This window comes from Penaeus japonicus, unplaced genomic scaffold (assembly GCF_977035675.1).
Source record: "Penaeus japonicus unplaced genomic scaffold, GWHDUDI00000001_assembly GWHDUDI00000011, whole genome shotgun sequence".
NCBI lineage: Eukaryota > Metazoa > Arthropoda > Malacostraca > Decapoda > Penaeidae > Penaeus > Penaeus japonicus.
This window is the reverse complement of record NW_028234413.1, coordinates 2,178,344-2,198,254: the sequence shown is the minus strand read 5'-3', so window position 1 is coordinate 2,198,254 and position 19,911 is coordinate 2,178,344. Positions and strand designations below refer to the sequence as shown.

At 33.4% G+C, this 19,911-nt stretch overlaps 6 non-coding genes across 6 annotated transcripts; all 6 read left to right on the top strand.

Moving 5' to 3' along the window:
- The first annotated feature begins 812 nt into the window (after window positions 1-812).
- Window positions 813-884, top strand: TRNAK-UUU (transfer RNA lysine (anticodon UUU)). Its single transcript has one exon. It is a non-coding gene; the product is annotated as a tRNA-Lys (tRNA).
- Window positions 885-7,021: 6,137 nt separating this feature from the next.
- TRNAK-UUU (transfer RNA lysine (anticodon UUU)) lies at window positions 7,022-7,094 on the top strand. Its single transcript has one exon. It is a non-coding gene; the product is annotated as a tRNA-Lys (tRNA).
- Window positions 7,095-9,475: 2,381 nt separating this feature from the next.
- Window positions 9,476-9,548, top strand: TRNAK-UUU (transfer RNA lysine (anticodon UUU)). The gene has a single exon. It is a non-coding gene; the product is annotated as a tRNA-Lys (tRNA).
- Window positions 9,549-11,990: 2,442 nt separating this feature from the next.
- On the top strand, window positions 11,991-12,063 carry TRNAK-UUU (transfer RNA lysine (anticodon UUU)). Its single transcript has one exon. It is a non-coding gene; the product is annotated as a tRNA-Lys (tRNA).
- Window positions 12,064-14,613: 2,550 nt separating this feature from the next.
- TRNAK-UUU (transfer RNA lysine (anticodon UUU)) lies at window positions 14,614-14,686 on the top strand. Its single transcript has one exon. It is a non-coding gene; the product is annotated as a tRNA-Lys (tRNA).
- Window positions 14,687-18,082: 3,396 nt separating this feature from the next.
- On the top strand, window positions 18,083-18,155 carry TRNAK-UUU (transfer RNA lysine (anticodon UUU)). The gene has a single exon. It is a non-coding gene; the product is annotated as a tRNA-Lys (tRNA).
- The last annotated feature ends 1,756 nt before the right edge of the window (window positions 18,156-19,911 follow it).

Here is a 19,911-nt window from a genome sequence, read left to right as displayed (position 1 = left end):
TCAAGGCACGTGCTACCAGAGGCAATTTCCTTGACATTGCACTGTGTGTGATTCATTAGTTTTGCAGGTCGACATTGTAGAATCCTAAATGAAACGCTACTAGAAATCTATACAGATTATCTTTGTTATTTATCTAAGTAGAATGTTTGTTGTTGTTATTTTTACTCTAAAGTAGAATTTTGTAGTTGTTTTTTTTAATCTGTAAAGGACCTCTCCCTTCCAGCTATTTCTTTCATCTTTTGCATTGTCGAATTAGAATGGATTTTCTAATTTATCTTCACAAGGATTTTTCTTTTCGGATTCCGATAATTTAGGTTTGATTTTTTAGAAATATTTACATATTATCTTCCATATCATCGAACAACGCAGAAATTTTGTCGGTAAATATTAATTCACTACAAAAAGTGAACAATTACCTATTTCTGGTAACTACACCAATCATAACACGACCATTTCCTAACGGTCTTGCAAAGAGGGGGGGCTTGAGGGGGGGTCTAGCAGATTTGACGAGACGGGTTCGGAGGGAGGACATCTCTCAGACCCATGAAGCAATTGGCACACACGAACATGACACGATGCCATCTTTAAAGCCGAAACGTAGATCAACAGGGATGTCGAAGTGTCTGGTGGGGGGGTGGGGGGGGGTGGGGGGGGGGGGGCCGGGGGGGGGGGCCGATAGCATCGAGGAGGGGGGGGAGGGGGAGGAGGGGGGGGGGGGGGGGGGGGGGGGGGGGGGGGGGGGGGGGGGGGACGAGCAGAGACTGACCATTTTCGTGTGGTTAGGTAACCTGTATCTATTATAGGAAATAGAAGCCCGGATAGCTCAGTCGGTAGAGCATTAGGCTTTTAACCTAAGGGTCAGGGTTCAAGTCCCTTTTCGGGCGAACTTTATGGCATGGGTATGTGCGCCATCTTCAGTCTGACGAGTTAGGAAACTAGTTCTGTTGCTTGCTTCCAGCGAGCTCACGTATATGTAAACATGGAAATATATATATAATATATATATATATGTGTGTATGTATACACACACACACACACACACACACACACACACAAACACACACACACACATCTATATGTATATATGTATATATTATATATATATATATGCACATTTAAATGTCTGCGTGTGTATGTGTGTCTGTGGGTGTGTGAATATATATATATATATATATAAATATATATACATATATATACATATATATATAAATATATATATATATATATAATATATATATATATATAGAATATATATATATATTATATATATATATATATATATGAAAAGGTATGGAATGCATGAACAATAACAATGTCGCAAATAAGGCCAAATGGCAGTTGAACTGTTAACCTACGTGAGCGTAGCGACTGGAATGAATGAATGTGCGAATCGGAAGAGTGAGTGAAGCCCCGTGAATCAATGACGTATGTGAGGAAATGTACATTCGAAATGTGTAATGTTGCCAGGGATTTTTATATATATATATATTTTTTTTTTTTTAGTTTTGTGTGTTATCATTATTAGTTATGAATATTTGTTACCGTAAAAAATAGAATAACAATGTGACCAAAAAAGGAAAACCAAAGAAATAGAAAATTGGGAAAACCTAATGTGACCAAAAGGTAAAAGAAACACAATAAAAGAAAATGTAGAAAATTTTTGAAAATAAAGAAATAAAGAAAAATGAAAATAAATCACGAACAATTGTGCGGTGACTCTTATTCTCACGAAACCAGCTGCACGAACGAGACGTACCCACCCGAGGGGGTAACAACACTACGCTTAACAAAGCCTCGGTAAGATCATCAAAGTCGTGAGAAAGTACTAACTGATTATAGAATGAAAGAAAGAAAAGAAAAGACAAAGAAAGATGTCAAGATCAGGAATTTAATGATTAACAGGGTTTCCGGTATGGTGTGAACGGTACTGTACCTCGTGGTGAGAGGCCAGCATGTGAAGTGCAGGCCAGCACCAGCATGTGAGGTGCCGGGCAGCAGTGTGAAGGTGCAATTGAGCCAGCATTGTACGGTCAGCCAGATTGAGAACTAAAATACGGGGGCGTCTGACAGGGTCGTCGTAAAAACTTCGGAATTATAAATAACTGGTCACAATATACTAAAGTGTAGGGTAAATATTTGCGATTTCATTTAAATTATTATTATTTACAAGTGAGTAGTTATATTTTTATCAGCTAGGATTATTCATTTATTACAATCATAATCATTCTTACTATTATTATTATTATTATTATTTTTATATACCATATGACAATTCAATAAATTGGTAAGGGTTATGTGTTTTTCCTTCCTTCCAATTATTAAACTGAGCAAAAGCAGAGGTGATCCGCAAAAGGTTGTACTGGTGGAGGGCCCAGGCCAGTAACTCAAAAGCCAAAATTTTTCCAACCTTTAACACTCACACCATATATATATATATATATAAATATATATATATATATAATATATATATATAATATTAATCCATATATATATGTATATGTAAATATGTTTATATATATATATATATAATATTAATCCATATATATGAGTGTATATGTAAAATGTATGTTTATATATGATATATGTATATATTATATATATAAATATATATATATTTATATTCATATATATACATATATATGTCAATATATGTCTATATATATATAAATATGTATATATGTATATATGTATATATTATATATACATATATATTTAGATATATATGTATATGTATATATGTATATATATATATACATATATATATATATAAATATATATACATATATATACATATATATATATACATATATATATAAAATATATTATATATAATATATATATATATATATATATATAGTATATATATATATATTTATATTTATATATATATACATATATATATATATGTATATATATACAAATTAATATATTTATATGTATGTATGTATATGTATATATGTATATATGTATATATATATATACATATATATATATATAAATATATATATATATATATATATCATATATATATATATACATGTATAAGGGCTCTGCCAGGGGCCCCCATTCCAAAAATTAAACAAACGGTGCCCGTAGGATCCTTGTAACAGGAGTGAGATAATAGGACATACATAGAACAAAGAGAATTTTTTGTGTTTCATAGTCCCTGAATGACGGAGAGTCTCGTTCTTGGGTTCATTCGAAAGCTCATATAGAGTTGTGTGTCACAGGCTATGCTTTATTTTCTTGAATATCTACAGTGATATTTAAGATATGGCGACCTCACCTGATGTAATAAATTTCATAATTATGTCTAAACCTTCTTCCCTCAAAAATAACTGCACCTACATACGAGGCGAGAGACGTACCATAAATAAAAAGTTTTTTTGACGTGTGTTAGGAAAGCTGTATCTAGTGTAGACGATAGAAGCCCGGAACGCTCCGTCGGTAACATTAGGCTTTAAACCTAAGGGTCCCGGTTCAAGTCCCTGGTTCGGGCGACCTTTATGGCGTGGTATGTGCGCCAAAATAGAAGGCGGCCCGAGTTAAGGAGTCTCTGTTACCAGCAGCAAAATGTGCTAGTGCCTGGTGCTTGTTTCCGAGCAGCTCACGGTCTGTAAAATATGTATGTTTAAAATCATGATGTGCCATAAACCACAGACACTCTCACAAGTGTATATATACATCAAAAAAAGGAACATATCTATATTGTGTGTAGTTGTGTGTGTATATCATATGTATATAATATATATATCTTTTATATATATATCATATATTATATATATATATATATGCATATTTATAAATTTGGTATAAAAAAAGCGTATTCACACATCCCACCAACACACATACATAAACATATATATGTATATATATATAATATATGTATTTATAAATATGTGTGTAATGTATACCACACACATATATATATATTACATATATATGGTATCCGTTTTAAAAACATTAACGGTACGAATTTGCAAAAGCGCCAATCAAATAACTGACTTCTCCAGACCCGCAAATAATATATACACAAATATGTATATATAGTGTGTGTATGTACATAACACACATATATATGTATATATTGTACATTTAAATGTCTGCGTGTGTCTGTTGTGTGTGTGTGTGCATTAAATGTGTTGTGCTTATAAAGTGAGGTGTATATACATTTATAAATGCGCCTTTGTAGGTTTAAATAGATATGTATATATATATATTATATATATAATATATATTATATAATATATATATATAAACATATGTGTATGGAGCAGTGTGGTGTGAAAGGCTTGAAGGAAAATGCATAAGAAGAGAACATTGATTCATTACACCATGCAGGTTTACCTGTAAGACATGGGGCACAACGACCTCATCCCATATACTAAAAGACTTAATATGTTGAATCCTAACTCTCGAATGCAAGAAGATTTGAACCATATATACACCTTGTAAAGCATCTACCATACGTACTCATTCGCTGGGTTGGTACATACGGAGCAAGAAATGTCAAAGTTCAATTTTAAGATGTAATCACGTAACTTGTGTGTGTGTAAGGCTCTGATATTGCTATCATGTGACCTAAAGCACTGATTATACTTCACTGTTTTAGTTCATTGATATAATGTTAACATTCAGTCTCGACTTAACTTTCATGTTTTCTTTGTCATCTTCTTCTTTAAATGCAGTGTTTTTTGGACCTGTGTTTTTGCTAGCGGAAGCCCTGAGGCAGAGAAAGTAACCCAAGGAGACAACGTAAGCAGGACTGAAGGACCGAGACCAGAGAGTGACACAGATAGGCAAGAGCGAGCATCTCTGGCTTACAGTCTCTGGTGGAGGTAACCAATAAGAATAATGACGAGTTTAACATCTGTCTTTTCACCGGGCTTATTAACGGGTGATGTCATTTCCCGCACTGGGTTACAGAAGCTGACAGCAGTGGGTTACAGTGCGTCTGACATGTTATCTAGTACTATGATATTAAAATTGAATTATATCAAAGCCTACCTGTACCTGGTAATTAGTCAGGGTAATGAAATGAAGACTTGCTCAAGTTCATCGCCGTTCCTTGTAAAGCATGTTAGCACTAAAACGGATTACCAGAAAATTACTATGAGAAAAAAAAAGGAAATGTACTTTACAAATAAACAGACATGAAACTGAAACTCAGAAGCAAACAATTAAAAAAAGGGGGTAATGTGCGTGGGTATGTGCGTCTTATAGAAAAGCTGACGAGTTATGGAAAACTTCTGGCCTGGAAAACAGACATTTTTGTGTCTGCTGCTTTGCTTCCAGCGAGCTCAAACGTCCTATATAAACATGGATGTGAATGCATATACATGTGTATATGTATACATATGTGTGTGTGTATATGTATGTGGTGTGCCACAAACCGCACACGAGCGTGTATATTATATCCGTGTGCGTGTTTATGAGTGTCCTGTGGTGTGTGAATATACAGTATAATAATATATATGTGTGTGTATAATATATGTATTAGGGCAAATGGTGGTCCCCCTAGGAACCTTACAAAACAGGAGTGAGATGATAAAACATACATACATGCATAGAACATAGATAATAATGTGTTCACTATTTTATCAGTCCCTGAATGACGTAGAGTCCTCGTTTATTTGGATTCATTCGAAAAGCTCTCGGTAGAGTTGTGCGCCATAGGCTCATATGCTTTTAATTCTTGATTTTCTTGAATATTTACAGTGATGTTTAAGAATATGGCGGTGTTTCTATGGCTCGTTGGAAAGCACCTGAACTAGCCCTATATCAAACACACTTACATATATATGGTCTCCCCGGCGTACCTTTTTGCCATATTTTAGGCAAAATAATAACAAAAATTTCGGATACAATTCGGGGCCTATACACCGTTTTGTACTATTATAAATAATATCAACATTAAATAGGAGACATCAACTACCAGACAACTTGGCAAAGTCGAGGGAAATGGCCCTTCCACCCATGGCTTGGTCTGGAAGCGACAGTCATGCGTCCTTTATTTAACGAACGGGCGAACAAATTTGAAAATGGCGACCCATAACGCAGAAAAAGGATCACATATGAGAAAATACTAGAATATTAATTAAAGTAAAAAAAAAAAATAATGAAAAAAAAAAATAGAAGGGAAAAAAGAAAGAAAAAAAAAAAAGTTTATGTACATTCACACACATACATGCCGAAAAAAAAAAACTAAATGACTGTCGCAACGAAACATTTGCCAAATTACTCAAAGTTACCATGACCTGCAAATGCTCAATATCTTCAAAAGGCGACGCTGCTTCATAACGAACAACACATATTTCAAAAAAAGACGTGTAGACTTCTTGATATTCTTTTCTTTTTGAACAGTCAAACACGAGATACCAGAGGCATTCCCTTGACCATTGCACTTGCGTAGTGATGTCAATAGTTTTAGCAGTGTATACTTGAAAGAATCCTAAAATTTAAACGCTACAGATAGAAATCCAAGCAGATTATCTTTGTTATTTTCTAAAGTATCAATATTTTTTTTGTTTAATCTTTAAATGACCTCTTCCCCTATTATTTTCTTCTGTTTTGCACTGATTCGAATGGATTTTTCAAATTTATCTTCACAAGGAATTTTCGACATTCCGATAACTTAGGTTTGATTTTTGAAATATTTACGTCTTTACCGATATGATAGATATCTTCCATATCATCGAACTACGGGAAATTTTGTCGGTAAATATTAATCAGTGTAAACAAGTGAACAATTACCTATTTCTGGTAATACCAACCATAACACGACCTTTTCCTGACTCTCGAATAAGCCTTATAAAAAATTTCAAAGCGTCATGACTTATCTTACACATCGCAATTACAATGGAACAAGTCACGATGCCATGTTATAGCCGAAAGTAGATCTTCAGGGATGTCGAACTGACGTTGCCACATCGACGAGGAAAAATAACAGCGCCCACATACGAGGCGAGAGGCTGACCATTGTCGTGTGTTAGGTAACCTGTATCTGTTGTATGTAATAGAAGCCCGGATAGCTCAGTCGGTAGAGCATTAGGCTTTTAACCTAAGGGTCCAGGGTTCAAGTCCCTGTTCGGGCGAACTTTATGGCGTGGGTATGTGCGCCTTATAGAAGCTGACAAGTTATGGAAGCCTCTGTTTCCAGCAGCAAAAAATGCTAGTGCCTAGTGCCTGCTTGTTTCTAAGGAGCTCACGTCTATCTAGATATGGATGTTAATAATTATGATGTGCCATAAACACAGACCCTGACACAAGTGTATGCACACTCACACATATCTTGTTAAGTACCATAAGGTCACGTTTGTTTCTCTAAAAGCGTTAAACAAATATTTGACTTTCTTCAGACACACACACAAAATATATATATATATATATATATATATATATATATATATATAGCATATAATCTTTATACTACGATATATTAATGATATATATATAAGATATATATACGTATAATACATACATATATTTATTTTATACTACTATATATATATATACCTACGTATATGTATATATATATATATATATTTATACCTACGTATATATATATATATATATTTATACCTACGTACATATATATATATATATTCAAATATATATACATACATATATATGTATATGTATGTACAGTATACATATATATGTGTGCGTGTGTGTTTGTGTGTGTACATATACATATGTGTATGTACACATTTGTAATGCGCATTTGTAGGTTTATGTAGATATGTATCTCTCTCTCTCTCTCTCTCTCTCTCTCTATATATATATATATATATATATATATATATACACACACATATGTGTATGTGAGTGTGTGGTAAGGCTTGAAGTAAAATGCAAAAGGAAGCGAACATTGATATACATACACCAAAGCAGGTCACCTGTAACAAGGGATACAACGACCTCATCCGATATACTAAAAGACTTAAATATGTTGAATCCTAAAACTGGAATGCAAAATGATTATGACCATATACACCTTGTAATGTATCTTGTCTATACCTGCTCAGTTCGCTGGGTTGGTAGATACGGAGCAAGAAATGTCAAAGTTTCAGTTATAAGATGTAATCATGTAACTGTGTGTGTAAGGCTTTGATATTGCTTATCATGTGACCTAAAGCACTAAAGTTCACCGACCGTCCTTGTAAAGCATATATAGCACTAAAACATGATTTACAAGGAAATTAATAATGTGAAAAGAAGCTGTATTGATGGAAATCCACTTACAAATAAACAGACATGAAACTGAACTCAGAAGCAAACATTAAAAACATGGTATAAAAACAAAATTGTAAGAAATGATAATAATAACAATGACAATAAAATTACATTAAGAGACACGAACAACCAACTGCAAGTCTCCAGCCAATCCGCCATCGAACGCTGGACATCAACTACCAGACAACTTGCAAGATCGAGGGGAAATGGCCCTTCCACCCATGGTTTGGCTGGAAGCGACAGTCTGCGTCCTTTATTGAACGAACGGGCGACCACATTTGAAAATGGATAACAGAACGCAGAAAAAATGAAAAACTAGAATATAATAAAAACTAAGAGATAAATATATAAATGAATATATATATATATTTATATATATATACACACATCCAAATATACTGTATATGAACATTGCCTACACATATATACAAAAAACAACAACTAAACAACTGGTCAACGAACATTGGCCAAAGTACTCACTCTGCTATACCATGACCTGCAAATGCACAATATCTTCAAAAGCGACCCTGATTCATATCGGCAACTCATATTTCACAAGACGTGGCTTCTTGATATTTTTTCTCTTTTGTACAGTCAAGCACGTGCTACCAGAGGCATTCCTTGACATTGGCACTGTGTGTGATGTCATTAGTTTTGCAGGTACGACTTGTAGAATCCTAAATTAAACGCTACTAGAAATCTATACAGATTATCTTTGTTATTTTCTAAAGTAGAATGTTGTTGTTTTTTAATCTTTAAAGGACCTCTTCCCCTATTTCTTTCTTCTTTTGCATTGGTCGAATTATAAATGGATTTTCTAATTTATCTTCACAAGGATTTTTCGGATTCCGATAATTTAGGTTTGATTTTTGAAATATTTACGTCTTTACCGATAAGATAGATATCTTCCACATCATCGAACTACGAGAAATTTTGTCGGTTAATATTAATCACTATAAAAAAGTGAACAATTACCTATTTCTGGTAACACCAATCATAACACGACCTTTTCCTAAATCTTGTATAAGCATTATCTAAACTTTGAACGCGTCATGGCTTATCATACACATCGCAATTATAATGCAACATGTCATCTTATAGCCGAAAGTAGTTCTTCAGGAATGTCGAACTGACGTTGCCACATCAACGAGGAAAGATAACAGCATCCACATACGAGGCGAGAGACTGACCATTGACGTGTGTTAGGTAAGCTGTATCTATTGTAACGTAGGTAATAGAAGCCCGGATAGCTCAGTCGGTAGAGCATTAGGCTTTTAACCTAAGGGTCCAGGGTTCAAGTCCCTGTTCGGGCGAACTTTATGGCGTGGGTATGTGCGCCAAATAGAAGCTGCCGAATTATGGAAGCCTCTGTTTCCAGCAGCAAAAAGTGATAGTGCCTGGTGCTTGTTTCCGAGAAGCTCACGTCTGTCAAAATATGTATGTGTATAATCATGATGTGCCATTAACACAGACACTCTCACAAGTGTATACATCAAAAAAAGAAACATATCTATATGTGTGTAGTTGCGTGTGTATATCATATGTATATATATATATATATGCATATATATAAATTTGTATAAATAATACGTATGTACACATACACAAACACACATACATATACATACATATATATATATATATATATATATATATATATATGTATTTATATATATGTGCGTATGTATACACACACACACACACACACACACATATATACATATATATATACATATACACATATATATGTATCGTTTTAAGAACATTAACGGTAGAATTTGTTAAGTAACATAAGGTCACGTTTGTTTCTCTAAAAGCGCCAATCAAATATTTGGCTTTCTCCAGACACGCAAATATATATATATATATATATATATATATATATATATATATGTGTGTGTGTGTGTGTATACATACACACATATATATATGTATATATATATATATATATATATATATATATATATATATATATATATATGCACATTTAAATGTCTGCGTGTGCATGTGTGTGTGTGCATATAAATATGTGTGCATATAAAGTGTGTGTATATACATTTATAATGCGTATTTGTAGGTTTATATAGATATGTATATATATATATTTATTTATATACATATACATATGTGTATGTGAGTGTGTGTGTGTGTAAGGCTTGAAGTAAAATGCATAAGGAAGCGAACATTGATATACATAGACCAATGCAGGTCACCTATAACATGGGGTACAATGACCTCATCCGATATACTAAAAGACTTAAATATGTTAAATCCTAAAACTGGAATGCAATATGATTATGACCAAATACACCTTGTAATGAAGCTTGTCTCTATCTGCTCAGTTCGCTGGGTTGGTAGATACGGAGTAAGAAAGGTCAAAGTTTCAATTATAAGACGTAATCATGTAACTGTGTGTGTAAGGCTCTGATATTGCTTATCATGTGACCTAAAATACTAAAGTTCACCGATCGTCCTTGTAAAGCATGTGTAGCACTAAAACATGATTTACAAGGAAATTAATACTGAGAAAAGAAGCTGTATTGATGGAAATGTACTTACAAATAAACAGACATGAAACTGAACTCAGAAGCAAACATTAAAAACATGGTATAAAAACAAAATTGTTAGCAATAATAACAATAACAATAACAATAAAATTACATTAACAGACACGAACAACCAACTGCAAGTCTCCAGCCAGTCACGTAGATCCTCCGCCATCGAACGCTGGACATCAACTGCCAGACAACTTGCAAGGTCGAGGGGAAATGGCCTTCCACCCTTGGTTTGGCTTGAAGCGACAGTCTGCGTCCTTTATTGAACGAACGGGCGACCAAATTTAAAAATGGCTAACATAACACAGGAAAAGGACGCAAATGAAAGGCTAAAATATAATAAAAAAAAAAAACATACACACACGCAAAAAAAAATGTTTATGTACATTACCTACACATACATGCAAAAAAAAAAAAAAAAAAAAAAAAAAAACTAAACGACTGGTCAATGAACATTGGGAAAAGTACTCATTCTGCTAAACCATGACCTGCAAATGCTCAATATCTTCAAAAGCAACCCTGCTTCATATCGGCAACTCATATTTCACAAGACGTGGCTTCTTGATATTCTTTCTTTGTGTAGTCAGGCACGAGCTACCAGAGGCATTCCTTGACATTGGCACTGCGTGTGATGTCATTAGAATTGCAGGTACGACTTGTAGAATCCTAAATTGAACGGTACTAGAAATCCATACAGATTATCTTTTTTTCTATAAATGACCACTTCCCCTATTCCTTTCATCTTTTGTACTGATCGAATTATAAACGGATTTTCAAATTGATCTTCACAAGGATTTTTCGAATTCCGATAATTTACGTTTGATTTTTGAAATATTTACGTCTTTACCGATATGACAGATATCTTCCATATCATCGAACTGCGGGAAATTTTGTCGTTAAACATTAATCACTGTAAACAAGTGAACAATCACCTATTTCTGGTAATTCCAACCATAAAACGACCATTTCCTAACTCTTGCATAAGCTTGATCTACAATTTGACTACGTTAATACATATCTCACACATAGAAATCACAAAGGAACATGTCACGATGCCATCTTATAGCCGAAAGTAGATCTTCAGGGATGTCGAAGTGACGCCGCCAAATCAACGAGGAGAGATAACAGCGCCCACATACGAGGCGAGAGACTGACCATTGTCGTGTGTTAGGTAACCTGTATCTATTATAGGAAATAGAAGCCCGGATAGCTCAGTCGGTAGAGCATTAGGCTTTTAACCTAAGGGTCCAGGGTTCAAGTCCCTTTTCGGGCGAACTTTATGGCATGGGTATGTGCGCCATCTTCAGTCTGACGAGTTAGGAAACTAGTGTCTGTTGCTTGCTTCCAGCGAGCTCACGTATATGTAAACATGGAAATATATATATATATATATATATATATATATATATATATATTCATATATAAATATATATACATATATATAGTGTGTGTGCGTGTGTGTGTGTGTGTGTGGTGTGCCAAAAACGCACACGCGTGTATATATCCGCGCACGTGTGTGTGTCTGTGGGTGTGTGAATATATATATATATACATACATATATATATGTGAATATATATTCATGCATATGCATATATATATATATATATATATATAAATATATATATATATAAATATATATATATATATATATATATATATATATATATATATATATGAAAGGGTATGGAATGCATGAACAATAACAATGTCGCAACTAAGGTCAAATGGCAGTTGAACTGTTAACCTGCGTAAGCGGAGCGACTGAAATGAATGAATGTGCGAATCGGAAGAGTGAGTGAAGCCCCGTGAAGCAATGACGTATGTGAGGAAATGTACATTCGAATTAAACAAAATGTGTAATGTTGCCAGGGATTGAAAGAGTATGTTTTATATATATTTTTTTTTTTTTTTTTTTTTTTTGAGTTTTGTGTCTTATCATTATTAGTTACGAATATTTCTTACCGTAAAAAATAGAATAACAATGTGACCATAAAAGGAAAACCAAAGAAATAGAAAATTGGGAAAACCTAATGTGACCAAAGAAACAATAAAAGAAAGAATATAGAAATTTTTGAAAATAAGGAAATAAAGAAAAATTAAAATAAATCACGAACAAATGCTACTGTGACGTGACTCGTATTCTCACGAAAACAGCTGCACGAACGAGACGTACCCACCCGAGGGGGTAACAACACTACGCTTAACAAAGCCTCGGTAAGATCATCAAAGTCGTGAGAAAGTACTAACTGATTATAGAGTGAAAGAAAGAAAAGAAAAGACAAAGAAAGATGTCAAGATCAGGAATTTAATGATTAACAGGGTTCCCGGTATGGTGTGAACGGTACTGTACCTCGTGGTGAGAGGCCAGCAGTGTGAAGTGCAGGGCCAGCACCAGCAGTGTGAGGTGCAGGGCCAGCAGTGTGAGGTGCAGGGCCAGCAGTGTACGGTGCAGGCCAGAGTGAGAACTAAATACGTGAGCAGCTGACAGTGTCGTAAAAATCGGAAATTATAAATTAACTGGTCACAATATACTAAAGTGTAGGGGTAAATATTTGCGATTTCATTTAAATTATTATTATTACAAGTGAGTAGTTATATTTTATCAGCTAGGATTATTCATTTATTACAAACATTATCATTCTTACTATTATTATTATTATTATTTATATTACAGTATGACAATTCAATAAATTGGTAAGGTATATGTGTTTTTCCTTCCTTCCAATTATTAAACTGAGCAAAAGCAGAGGTGATCCGCAAAAGGTTGTACTGGTGGAGGGCCCAGGCCAGTAACTCAAAAGCCAAATTTTTCAACCTTTACACACACACACATATATATATATATATATATATATATATATATATATATATATATATATATATATTAATCCATATATATATGTATATGTAAATATGTTTATATATATATATATAATATTAATCCATATATATGAGTGTATATGTAAATGTATGTTTATATATGATATATGTATATATTTATATATATATACATATATATTTATATTCATATATATACATATATATGTCAATATATGTCTATATATATATATATATGTATATATGTATATATGTATATATACATATATATACATATATATTTAGATATATATGTATATGTGTATATATATGTATACATATACATATATACATATATATACATATATATACATATATATACATATATATATACATATATATATAAATATATTTATATATATATATATATATATATATATATATATATATATATATATGCTTATATATTCAGGTATATATATACATAATTTATATATATGTATATATATACAAATTAATATATTTATATGTATGTATGTATATGTATATATGTATGTATGTATATATATATACATATATATATATATATATATATATATATATATATATATATATATATATATATACATGTATAAGGGCTCTGCCAGGGGCCCCCATTCCAAAATTAAACCAAACGGTGCCCGTTAGGATCCTTGTAACAGGAGTGAGATAATAGGACATACATAGAACAAAGAGAATTTTTTGTGTTTCATAGTCCCTGAATGACGGAGAGTCTCGTTCTTGGGTTCATTCGAAAGCTCATATAGAGTTGTGTGTCACAGGCTATGCTTTATTTTCTTGAATATCTACAGTGATATTTAAGATATGGCGACCTCACCTGATGTAATAAATTTCATAATTATGTCTAAACCTGTCTTCCCTCAAAAATAACTGCACCTACATACGAGGCGAGAGACTTACCATTGTCGTGTGTTAGGTAACCTGTATCTATTATATGAAATAGAAGCCCGGATAGCTCAGTCGGTAGAGCATTAGGCTTTTAACCTAAGGGTCCAGGGTTCAAGTCCCTGTTCGGGCGAACTTTATGGCATGGGTATGTGCGCCTTACAGAAGCTGACGAGTTATGGAAGCCTCTGTTGCTTGTGCCTGGTGCCTGCTTGTTTCCAAGGAGCTGACGTCTATCTAGATGTGGATGTGTATAATTGTGATGTGCCATAAACACAGACCCTGACACAAGTGTATGTACATACACATACATATCTATATGTGTGTGGCAGTGTTTGCATATTATATATAATGTATATACGTAAATATAGATGTGTATGAATAATGCGTCTGCACATACATACACACACATATATATCTATATATATCTATATCTATATATATATGTATGTATATTTATATATGTTTATATATGTATATATATATACACAATATATATGTATTGTTTTGTAACATAATGTCACGTTTGTTTCTCTGAAAGCGTCAATCAAATATTTGACTTGCTTCAGACACACAAAAAGAGAAAAAGAAATAGAGAAAAAATATATATATATTTATATATATATTTATATATACAAATATATTCATGTATACATACATATATATATATATATATATACATATATGTATGTATATGTATATGTGTGTGTGTTCACATAAACATATGTGTGTGCGTATTCACATTTGTAATGCGCATTTGTAGGTTTATGTAGATATGTATCACTCTTTCTCACTACACACACATACACACACACTTATATATATATCTATATATATATATATATATATATATATATATATAAATATATATATATATATATATATATATATATATATATATATATATATATATATGCGTGTGTGTGTGAGAGAGAGAGAGAGTGTGTGTGTGTATGTAAGGCTAACATGGGGTACAACGACCTCATCCGATATACTAAAAGACTTAAGTATGTTAAATCCTAAATCTGGAATGCAATATGATTATGACCATATACACCTTGTAATGCATCTTGTCCATCCCTGTTCAGTTCGCTGGGTTGGTAGATACGGAGCAAGAAATGTCAGTTATAAGATGTAATCATGACTGTGTGTGTAAGGCTCTGATATTGCTTATCATGTGACCTAAAGCACTGAGTATATTTCAGTGTTTTAGTTCATTTTTCTAATATTAGCATTCAGTCTTGTCCTGACTTTTCCTGTTTCCTGTGTCATCTTCCTTCTTTAAATGCAACTGGTTTTTGCATCTGTGTTTGCTAGCGGAAGCCCTGAGGCATAGAAAGTAACTCAAGAGTCATACTTAAGCAGAACCAGAAGGAACCCAGAGCAGAGAGGGTTACAGATAGACAGAGCGAGCATCTCTGGCTTCCAGTCTGTGGTTGGAGGTAACTAATGAAGCATGTGACAAGTTAACATCTGTCTTTCTCACCGGCTTACAACGGGTGATGTCATTTCCCACTGGGTTTCAGCTGGTGACAGCTAGTGGGTGAGTTACAGTGCGTCCTGACCGTATTAAGTAGTAATTTGATATTAAATTGAATTATCAAAGCCTACCTGCACCTGTGTAGAAGACTAGGCTAAAAATTCACCGGCCGTCCTTGTAAAGCATGTGTAGCACTAAAACGTGATTTACCAAAAAAATAATTATGAGAAAAAAGGGAAATGTACTTACAAATAAACAGACATGAAACTGAACTCAGAAGCAAACATTAAAAACATGGTATAAAAACAAAAATGTTGTAAGCAACAATAATAATAACAATAATAAAAAAATACAATAACAAACACGAACAACCAACTGCAAGTTTCCAGCCAGTCACGTAGATCCATCGCCATCGAACGCTGGACATCAACTACCAGACAACTTGCAAGGTCGAGGGGAAATGGCCCTTCCACCCTTGGTTTGGCTGGAAGCGACAGTCTGCGTCCTTTATCGAACGAACGGGCGACCAAATTTTAAAATGGCTAACAAAACGCGGGAAAAGGACACAAATGAAAGACTAGAATATAATAAAAACTAATAGATTAATATATATATATATATATATATATGCACAAATATACGGTATATGTACAATTCCTACACATATATGGAAAAAAAACAACAACAACTGGTCAACGAACATTTGCCAAATTACTCAAAGTACCATGACCTGCAAATGCTCAATATCTTCAAAAGCGACGCTGCTTCATATCGGCAACTCATATTTCACAAGACGTCACGTCTTGATATTCTTTCTTTTTGTACAGTTAAGCACGTGCTACCAGAGGCATTCCTTGGCATTGGCACTGCGTGTGATATACTTTGTAAAATCCTAAATTAAACGCTACTAGAAATCCATACAGATTATCCATGTTATTTTCTAAAGTAGATTGTTTTTTTTATGAATCTTTAAATTACCACTTCCCCTATTTCTTTCTTATTTTGCACAGATCGAATTATAAACCGATTTTCAAATTTATTTTCACAAGGATTTTTCGGATTCCGATAATCCAGGTTTGTTTTTTTTAAATATTTACGTCTTTACCGATATGACAGATATCTTCCATATCATTGAACTAAGGGAAATTTTATCGGTAAACATTAATCACTATAAACAAGTGTTAAGAGTGTCATTCATTAAAGTTATGAATAATAATTAAGATAACACTAGACAACCAAACCGGTGTTTAATGTCACTTTATACAAACATTGCTACTTACTTCACTGTGTTCACTATGTCATGGGTTCAGGGATTTGGATTCGTCAGGGGGTAGCACCTGAACCTTCCCCTACTAGCTAGTCAGCGCATAAATAACCCTTGTGTGGTAGTCAAGTACGTATAACTCCATTTATTGCATTTTCATTTTTTTGTTTTAGCATTTGAACTTGGTCATAAAGAGGGGTTCAATGTCTATTTGAAATGTGTCTATCAGTGTATATATTAATATAATGAATATCATAGTATTAGCATAGATTAATTCTTAATGGAACACCGGTTATTTCATATATTTTCTTTCTAATTACACATTATATTTCCAGAGATAGTGGTGATGGTAAATTAATAAAGTTGTTTGGTATACTATTCATCTGCGTACTGATTACATTTTTGTTTTATTGGTACTGTAAGATGATATATCTTTACAAAAATCACACAATGAGTCCGACTGAAGTTGCTAATGTTTACGGGTACCCCTAGGGTCGTAACACAAGTAAAGAAATACCTATTTCTGGTAATACCAACCATAACACGACCTTTTCATGAATCTCGTATAAGCCTTATCTAAAATTTTACACCGTCATGACTTATCTTACACATCGCAATTACAATGCAACGTGTCACGATGCCATCTTGTAGCCGAAATCAGCTCTTCAGGGATGTCGAACTGACGTTGCCGCATGGATGAGGAGAGATAACAGCGCCCACATACGAGGCGAGAGACTGACCATTGTCGTGCGTTAGGGAACCTGTATCTATTGTAAGAAATAGAAGCCCGGATAGCTCAGTCGGTAGAGCATTAGGCTTTTAACCTAAGGGTCCAGGGTTCAAGTCCCTGTTCGGGCGAACTTTATGGCGTGGGTATGTGCGCCTCATAGAAGCTGACGAGTTATGGAAGCCTCTGTTTCCAGCAGCAAAAAATGCTAGTGCCTGGTGCCTGCTTGTTTCCAAGGAGCTCACGTCTATCTAGATATGGATGTTCATAATTATGATGTGCAATAAACACAGACACTGGCACAAGTGTATGCACACACACGCATATCTTTGAAAACATTTACGGTAGAATTTGCTAAGTAACATAAGGTCACGTTTGTTTTTCTAAAAGCGTCAAACAAATATTTGACTTTCTTCAGACACACTCACCCACACACAATATATATATATATATATATATATATATATATATATATATATATATATATATATATATATATACATATATATTCATATATATACATATATACATAAATATATATGTATATATAAATATATATGTGTTTGTGTGTGTGTACATATACATATGTGTGTGTATACACATTTGTAATGCGCATTTGTAGGTTTATGTATATATGTATCTCTCTCTATAAATAGATAAATAAATATATATATATATATATATATATATCTATATATATATATATATATATATATATATATGTGTATGTGACTGTGTGTGTGTAAGGCTTGAAGTAAAATGCATAAGGAAGCGAACATTGATATACATACACCAATGCAGGTTACCTGTAACAAGGGATACAACGACCTCATCCGATATACTAAAAGACTTATGTTAAATCCTAAACCTGGAATACAATATGATTATGACCATATACACCTTATAGTGAATCTTGTCTATACCTGCTCAATTCACTAGGTTGGTAGATACGGAGCAAGAAATGTCAAAGTTTCAATTATAAGATGTAATTATGTAACTGTGTGTGTAATGTACTGATTATATTTTACAGTTTTAGTTCATTGTTATAATGTTAGCACTCATAGACAGCATTCATAGAAATAATAGACATCAACTACCAGACACCTTGCAAGGTCGAGGGGAAATGGCCCTTCCACCCTTGGTTTGGCTGGAAGCGACAGTCTACGTCCTTTATTGAACGAACGGGCGACCACATTTGAAAATGGCGAACATAACGCAGAAAAAAGACACTTACGAAATACCGAGAATATATAATACTAGAATATAATAAGATTTAAAAAAAAAAGAAAAAAAAAAGAAAAAAGATGAAGAAGAAAAAAAAAAGTTTATGTACATTACATACATACATGCCGAAAAAACAACAACTAAATGACTGGTCAACGAACATTGGCCAAAGTACTCAAAGTACCATGACCTGCAAATGCTCAATATCTTCAAAAGCAACCCTGCTTTATATTGCCAAATAATATTTCACAAGACGTGGCTTCTTGATATCCTTATACTTATTTTTGTACGTCAAGCACGAGCTACCAGAGGCATTCCTTGACATTGGCACTGCGTGTGATGTCATTAGTTTTGCAGGTACGACTTGTAGAATCCTAATTAAACGCTACTAGAAATCCATACAGATTCATCCGAAATAGAATTAAAGTAGAAATTTTTTTCTGAATCTTTATATGACCACTTCCCCTTTTTCTTTCTTCTTTTGCACTGATCGAACTATAAATGGATTTTCTAATTTATCTTCACAAGAATTTTTCGATTTGTTTTGTTGGGCCGTTAATTTTGGTTGGATAATTTTGGTTTGATTTACGTCATTACCGATATGACAAATATCTTGCATATCATCGAACTACAGGAAATTGTGTCGGTAAACATTAATCAAGT